This window comes from Lycium barbarum, chromosome 5 (assembly GCF_019175385.1).
Source record: "Lycium barbarum isolate Lr01 chromosome 5, ASM1917538v2, whole genome shotgun sequence".
NCBI lineage: Eukaryota > Viridiplantae > Streptophyta > Magnoliopsida > Solanales > Solanaceae > Lycium > Lycium barbarum.
Genome location: NC_083341.1, coordinates 60456141 through 60464658, shown reverse-complemented (window position 1 = coordinate 60464658; position 8518 = coordinate 60456141). Strand labels below are relative to the sequence as shown.

The 8518-nt window shown below is 36.3% G+C and overlaps 1 pseudogene; it reads right to left on the bottom strand.

The window, feature by feature from the left end:
• Positions 1–845: 845 nt before the first annotated feature.
• Positions 846–8518, bottom strand: LOC132639431 (uncharacterized; annotated as a pseudogene).

Genomic DNA, 8518 nt, shown 5'->3' with positions numbered 1-8518 from the left:
GACAAGCTGGTGGCGTCGGAAGCAGGTGCCGGAGCATCAGCGGCGGAGATAGCCATCATCGTCATGACTGCAACAACGAACATCTTCATGTTAATACATAGCACCGTCCATTTGAATTGCTGTAGAATTTGGGGAAATTGTGGAAATAAATGTGAGATTCCTCTTTGACAGCAAAATGCAAGAGGAATTGCAGAGAAAGGGAAGGGAGATTTTGGTTTCCAACGGGTTACGGGTATGGGTCAAATATTGGGTACTAGAATTGGGCTTTTGGATATTAAAATTAAATAAAAAGAAGAAAAGGGTTGGGGGCGTTCAGGATCGTGCCACGTGGCCCAGTTGTAAGTGGCCGTTAAATACGGGACATATGTGATCCATACACTAGTGGCGGGAGTATATACCGTCGAAAAAGCAAACAGGGAATACGCATAACTATTTTGAGATAGTACAGGGGTATATATGACCCTTCACCATATAATATATGCTCGAACTCACATTGAAGATACATCTCAGTCGAATGATGACTTCGTTTTCTTCCAACATTTGATTTAGACAAGAATATTCATTAACATAGAAAAAATCAAAATGTTATTAAGGAGATAGCATAAGAAGAAGAAAAAAAAAGGATAGCCTATCGGGTTCAACCATGTCCGTTAAGGACCACATCCCAAATAGGTCTAATGTAAACAATGTACTTGAGCACCATTACTATTAGTCAATACCCATTCTATTGGTTTAATTTATAACCTTATTTTATATGGAATAATCACTTGACTCTCTGAGGATGCAATGATAATATCTTTTATATGGAATAATCTCTTGACTCTCTTAGGATGCAATGATAATATCTACCGCTTGCAAACAATTCCACGTCCATAAATCCTATTAGTGCAACTCAAACTTGGCAGCTCCAAATTCAACGAAGCCTTATAATTATCAGTTTGTTCTCTATTTTCTTGGAACCTAGCAACGGAGCAGTTAGCATCAAAGAGTCCTCAAGCTGCAAACTTTTTGTCACCTCCCATTATTGGCATTAGAACACCCATCTTGACTCTGCTCACATAGTCTTTCCTATAAGTCTGCCCTAAAACACCATTCACTTCATCACTCAAAGAGAAAAACTTGATTCCAAGTTCAAGATGAGCAAAGCAATCATCATTCGTTATGCCGTAGTTATGTAGTCGGGATTCATGATCTGTAATAGGCACAACCTTTGTTGTAATCGTGAGAATATTTTCAATATCAATGACAACCTCATTAGTGTTAGTGATTCTTGTAATGGAGGTCATAGGTACAGTTTTCGATTTCCACGTTGCACCATCACTGTTAGGAAGAAATATAGGTTCACTATCAAAGTGGAGAGCGAGGCGGTCAATGAAATCATCCCATATTTTTGTTTTTAGTGCACCAACTGAGATCTTGTGAGTGCTATGAAGGATACCAATTGATTGTATGTTACACCTCGGAAAATTTTCTGTTGATGCACAGTGAATAGACTAACGAAGAGCACGAAGTATACGGTATTTCAATAAGTAAGAAATGACATTTGATGACCCTAATTGAGATTTCAAAGACATTCGAGGTAAGAGAAGAAAGTTTTCCAAGAGAAGGCAAGGCATACGATATGTATCGGGAAGGATTTACGAGTAACAAGTTAATGATGACTTAATGATGTTTTGGAGAAGAGTTATAACGTCCCTTAGATTGTTAATGAGGTGATAAACAAGTGTTAAGAAGGTTCCATAAGGATTGGAGATCAAACGAGTCGACGAGAATGAGTTCGGAAGAACTGGGCATTATATGGCCCAACATACAGGCCGTATAAAATATACTGGCCGTATGTTTGGCCGTATAATCAGCCCAGATGGCCAGCCTCACTGGACTAAATCTACAGCCAGACATACGGTCAATATAATTTATACGGACCGTATGTTGGTTCGTAGAAATTGGTCGGGACAGTTGGAGTAATATTAATAAGGGACCAAGTTCATTTCATTTTATTTCCTCTTCACTCCCCTTCTCTCTAGAACTCTCTAGAATATTTCTCCACACTTCTCCCACAAGAATTCAAGAGATATTAGTGATCAACTTCATCAAACCAAGTGAATCAAGTGTAAGAAACTCATTAAAGTTCATCCAAGACAAGAAATTCAAATGGAGGTGGAACTAGGGTTTTGCTCAAGTGAAGTGTTTCCACCCAAGGTTCATTCCTACACCATCTAAGGTAAGTTTTATGGTATTTCCATGTTGTTTAAGGTATTGAGAGGTTGAAAGACTTGGATTGTAGAAGGAAATAGAAAATGGGTCATGAATGTGGGAATAGTGTCATTTTTGAGTAATAGCTTGGATTGAGTCATGATTCTTGATATGTTGTGATTAGGATTATGTTATAAATGATGTTGAGAACATGGGATAGACATTGTATATGAGTGAACGTAATAGTGTGCTATGACCATGGATATGGATGATTTGAAGTGAATTGGGAAATATGGGTAATGTAGGTTGAATAAAGACTATTGTTATGATGTTGTGACTGTTATCATTGATGTTTGGGAGTTGATATATGATATGGAGGAATTCGTATAAATAAAGGAGATGTTGTCCAATTTTCTCTAGCTTTAGTCAAGTATGCTAAGCTATCGATTTTCTAATGTTAGTATAACTCTAATGAAGGTAGAAACGTGAGCATTGAAGGAGAACGTTCAAGTGATAGAATAGTTGAACGGAAAGGTATGTAATGCTAACCTTTCTTTCGATAAGGCATGGTTCTTTGGCCATATATCTATTATTTCATGAGCCTATGATGTCCTCAAAATGATTCTATCTTTAAAGCTACTAAAGCTCATGATTCTCGTTGTGTTTATGATTCTACTAAATTCCTTATACGATGAGTGATCCTCTAAGGATAGATGTAATAAAACGACGATAGTAATGATGTCAAAGATGCTTATGAGCTCCTATGTATATGTGTCTATGTATGACTATTATGTAACCCCGAGCTTATATGGTCGGGTATGATATGTATTGTGCGCGCACCACTACAGTTGGGTACGGATAACCCTGAGCCTTGGTAGGGCCAGGTATGTATAATCACCAAGCCTTGTCATAGCCGGGTATGTGAAACACCGATCCTTCATGGTCGGGTATGCTATGAATATGAATATGTAAATGAATATGAATACGATTATGAATATGAATATGGGTATGAAAGTTTAAATGAGTACGGATACGAATACGGATACGGATATAGATGTATGTACACAATCACGTATTAGAAATGGAATGTCCCTATGAAAAGCAAGTAAGTGCTTATGACGATGGTTCTTCTACCTCCCATCTTATGCTATTTCTTATGTTGTTTATTATGCTTCTATAATGATGTTGATCATGTTTTACATACTCAGTACATTCTTCGTACCGACGTCCTTTTGTTTGTGGACGCTGCGTCATTCCCGCAGGTGGCCAGGGAGACAGGCTTGATCCATAACTTTATTACTCAAGGACTACGTAGCGGAGCTCCATTTCATTCGGAGCTACAACTTTTGGTATCTATTCTTTTGTGTACATACTTATGGGCATGGCGGGGTCCTGTCCCGCCTATATGATGTGACATACTCTCCTTAGAGGCTAGTAGACATGTATATATAGTTAGATGTATTTGGCCTTGTCGGCCTATATTTTGGATATCATTTTGTTAGCCTCGTCGGCTTATGTACATTGTTGTGGGCATAGTTGTTGATGATGATACAAATGTATTGTTGCCCAATGGAAATAGTACGAATGAGGGATAAAAGTATAATTTAGCTATGTGGCTCACCTAGATGTAAATATGTATGCACGTTAAGAGGTGCCCAGGTGGGTTAGCACCGGGTACCCGTCATGGCCCTTCGGTTGGGTCGTGACATTGTACCCAAGTGAAGTAGTGGGCATTGATGTGAAATTTAGGGTCTGAAACTAGGCAAAAATCTTTGTCCTTCTTGCCGTGGAAGTAGAAAGTAATCCCATCTCCTCCGATAAAACGTGGATCTTGACAAACAGCTCCAGGCTTGTCACACTCTGCGTCCCAAATAAAATTACTCGATAAAGCATAGTATAGTGTTTACATAAAACATAAAGAAAAAACTAGAGAAATTATTGCAAAAATAAAAAATAAGGAGAACTTACTACAAACAGGTTTGCAAGAGACACAATCAACTTTACAATTGTCAGGACAAGAGCTAGGGCATAAATGTTGGACAGCATAACTGGGCTAGTACTTGTTCTTGCACTTGACCTTTTTAGGTGTAGGTTGTTTAGGAATGGGTGATGGATAAGTTGGAGGAGGTGGAGAACCAATTGACGGAGGTGAAGGAGAAGAAGAAGGTGGAGTTATCACCTTTGGACACTACTAAAAAACTGGCAAAATTCGACGGACAAAAAACCGACGGACTGCGTCGCTTTGAAAAACCGACGGAAAACTGAAGCAGTGCGTAGGTTTTGTGTATTTCTAATTTTTTTAATTAAAAAACCGACGGACAACATCAGTTTTTTTCGCAAAATTTTGAAATTATATTTTCGCCAAATTGTTTTTACAAAAATCGACGTCCCACGTCAGTTTTATTAAAAAAATAATAATTAGTTTTTTAAAAATATATTAAATAATTTATAATTCATTTTTTTTTTGTAAAATATTAATAAACGAATTTTTTTAAAGAAACCGACGGACTACGTCGGTTTTTTTTTTTTTTTTGGTCAAAGGCTGGTCAACATTTTAAAACAAACCAATGGACCGCGTCGGTTTTTTTAACAATATGATAGAAACGGGTTTGGCATATCATTTGCTATCTTCCCCCCAAAAAACCCACTTCTCTCTAAAATAAAAAACCCTAACCCGCCGCCCACCCCCCTCTACCCACGCTCGCCACCTGCTGCTACCTGCCGCCCACCTGCCGCTACCTACGCAGCCCAACCCACCTACCCCAGCCCCGTTTTTAACTTGTAATTTGAGGTAGTTTCTTTTAAATTCGGGCTTTTAAAATTCTTTCAATTTTAATTTTATTTGTAGATTTTAGGCCTAATGTTAGTCTATTTAGCTTTGTTAAACATCATTTGTAATGTTATTAATGTTGAATTTGTGAAAAAATGTAAACTTTATTTGACTAGTTTACTTTTCATTTTTTTTTCCATGAGATTGTGCTATATTTTGTGTTCATTGTCAATGTATTTGTGTTAGCTTAGTTATCATTGTTTGTAATATTATTGATGTTGAATTCGTGCAAAAATGTATACTTTATTTGACTAGTTTTTTTTTTTTGTTGGAATTGTGCTTTTTGTTAGAATCCATAAGTTAGTAGATTTTTTATTGAGCATTCAAAATTAGAATTGATTGAGATTGTGCTTTTCAAAGTAGAATTGTTAACTTATAGTATTTCTATAACCTCAAAACTAAAGTGTAGACTTTATTTGACTAGATTTACTTTTCAATTTTTGGAATTGGTTGGGATTGTACTTTTCAAAGTTATATTAAAGTTAGAATCTATAAGTTATTAAAGTTAGAATTGTTATTGAGAATTCAAAGTTAAAATTGGTTAGGATTGTGCTTTTCAAGGTTAGAATGTTAAGTTATAATATTTCTATAATAATATTATAACCTCAAAACTAAAATGTAGACTTTATTTGGCTAGATTTACTTTTCAATTTTTAGAATTGGTTGGGGTTGTGCTTTTCAAAGCTATATTGAAGTTATAATCCATAAGTTGTTAAAGTTAGAATCCATAAGTTATTAAAGTTAGAATTGTTATTGAGAATTGAAAGTTAGAATTGGTTGGTGTTGTGCTTTCTTAAATTATTGTTAAATTTGTGAAAAAATTTAAACTTTATTTGACTAGTTTACTTTTCATATATATATATATATATATATATATATATATATATATGTATGTATGCTTGAGATTGTGCTAATTTTTATGTTCATTGTTAATGTATTTGTGTTAGCTTAGTTAGAATTGGTTGGGATTGTGCTTTTCCAAGTTATATTAAAGTTAGAATCCATAAGTTATTAAAGTTAGAATTGTTATTGAGAATTCAAAGTTAGAATTGGTTGTGATTGTGCTTTTCAAGGTTAGAATTGTTAAGTCATAATATTTCTATAACCTCAAAACTAAAATGTAGACTTTATTTGGCTAGATTTACTTTTCAATTTTTAGAATTGGTTGGGATTGTGCTTTTCAAAGTTATATTGAAGTTATACTCCATAAGTTGTTAAAGTTAGAATCCATAAGTTATTAAAGTTAGAATTGTTATTGAGAATTGAAAGTTAGAATTGGTTGGGATTGTGCTTTTAAAAGTTATATTAAAGTTAGAATCCATAAGTTATTAAAGTTAGATTTGTTATTGAGAATTCAAAGTTAGAATTGGTTGGGATTGTGCTTTTAAAAGTTATATTAAAGTTAGAATTCATAAGTTATTAAAGTTAGAATTGTTATTGAGAATTCAAAGTTAGAATTGGTTGGGATTGTGTTTTCTTAAGTTATATTTTAAGTTAGAATTCTTAAGTTAAAATATATTTCTATAACCTCAATAATTTGTGGGTATATTTTTGTAGATGGATCATATGTGGATGTATAATATAAATAATAGTGATCTTGTGGGTGTACACGATGAATTTGTTGACAAGTTTACACACATGCAATGTCACTTCACCTTTTTCAAAATGAAGGGGTAATTAGGTGTCCTTATTCTCGTTGCCGGTGTAAGAAGTATTTGAAACCGGAAGCGGTTAGGGTTCATTTATATAGTCATGGGGCTTATGTTTTAGTTTGGATTTCATAATGGACTTATGTTTTATGCTTTATGGAACTAGTTAATGGTACTTTTGGTTGGACATTTAAATGTTTTTGAACTTTGAAGGTCTATTTAGATCGTATTTAATGTGTTTAGATAGTGTTTGATGTGTTTGATTGTTACTTAGGGTGATTTTATGTGTTGTAGCTCTTTTAGAATTGATTTGGAGCATTTTAATGCTAGTTTTGAGCAACTTTTGATACTGGTTTCTGTGCAGGTGTAGCTGCAGAAAATGCATGAATTGCATGCAGGAAATTTTCCAGAAAACCGATGCAGTCCGTCAGTTTTCTGGAAATTAATTTTGGAAATTTTCCAGAAAACCGACGGAAAACCGACTCAGTCCGTTGGTTTTCTAAAAATTAATTCTTAAATTTTATGAAAAAATCGACGCAGTGCGTCGGTTTTTTCATAAAATATATATTGTTTTAATATAAGATCAAAAATCAGAAATTAAAAAAACCGACTCAGTCCGTCGGTTTTTTTAATTTTTTAAAATTATTGGATAAAACTCGACGGACCACGTAACCGACGCAGTCCGTCGGAAAAAACCGACGTGGTCCGTCGGTTTCCAAAAAGCGAGGCTATGTAAACCGACGAACCGTAAAGGGTCGGTTTCCAGTCGGTTTCATTAAAAAAACCGACGCGCCCGTCGGTTTTCGTCGTCGATGTTTCCCGTTTTTTTAGTAGTGGGAGGAGGGGATGGCGGTGGAGTTGATTCCTTAGGTGGAGATGGCAGTGGAGTAGCTTCCTTAGGAGGATATGATGGTGGAGTTGCTTTCTTAGGAGGAAATGTTGGTGAAAGTGAAGGTGTTGGAGTTTCTTTCTTAGGAGGAGATTTTGGTGGTAACGTTGGTAAAGGTGAAGGTGAAGGTGGAGGTGGGGAAGAGTGAGATCCTGAATTATGATCTTGATCATCACCATCATGATCATCGTCATCACCATCACCATCATGATCATCATCACCACTATCATCATCATCGTCATCATCACCATCGTGATTATTATCATCACCGTCATGATCATGATCATCACCATCACCATCATGATCATCATCACCATTATCATCATGATCATTATTATCCCTAGGAGGTGGCAATGAAGGTGGTGGAGTTTCTTCCTTGGAAGGAGATGGGGGTGGGGAAGAGTGAGATCCTAAATTATGATCTTGATCATCACCATCATCCTCCCCATCATGATCATCCCCATCACCATCACCATCACCATCACCATCACCATCGTGATTATTATCATCACTGTCATGATCATGATCGTCACCATCATGATCACCATCATCATCATGATCGTTATTATCCCTAGGAGGTGGCAATGAAGGTGGTGGAGTTGTTTCCTTGGGAGGAGATGGGGATGGCGGAGGAGTTCCCTCCTTAGGAAGAGATGGAGGTGGCAATTGTGGTGACGCTGGAGTAGGTGGTGAAGGGTAAGATCCAGAACCATGATCATCAGGAGGTGGTACTGAACCATCAACACAAATGGGCTTGCAAGAACGACACTCCGTTATGCAGCCATTTGGACAGAACTTGGGACAAAAATGAGGAAGATTTTTGCATTGCTTAATCTCATCATCTGAGCAATGAGAATGGCTTGGATGATCAGCTATTCCAGGGGGACTGGCCTGATTCACTGCTATAAGCATTAGCAAGACAATCAGACCAACAATGTGGGCTACAAATCTAGCCAT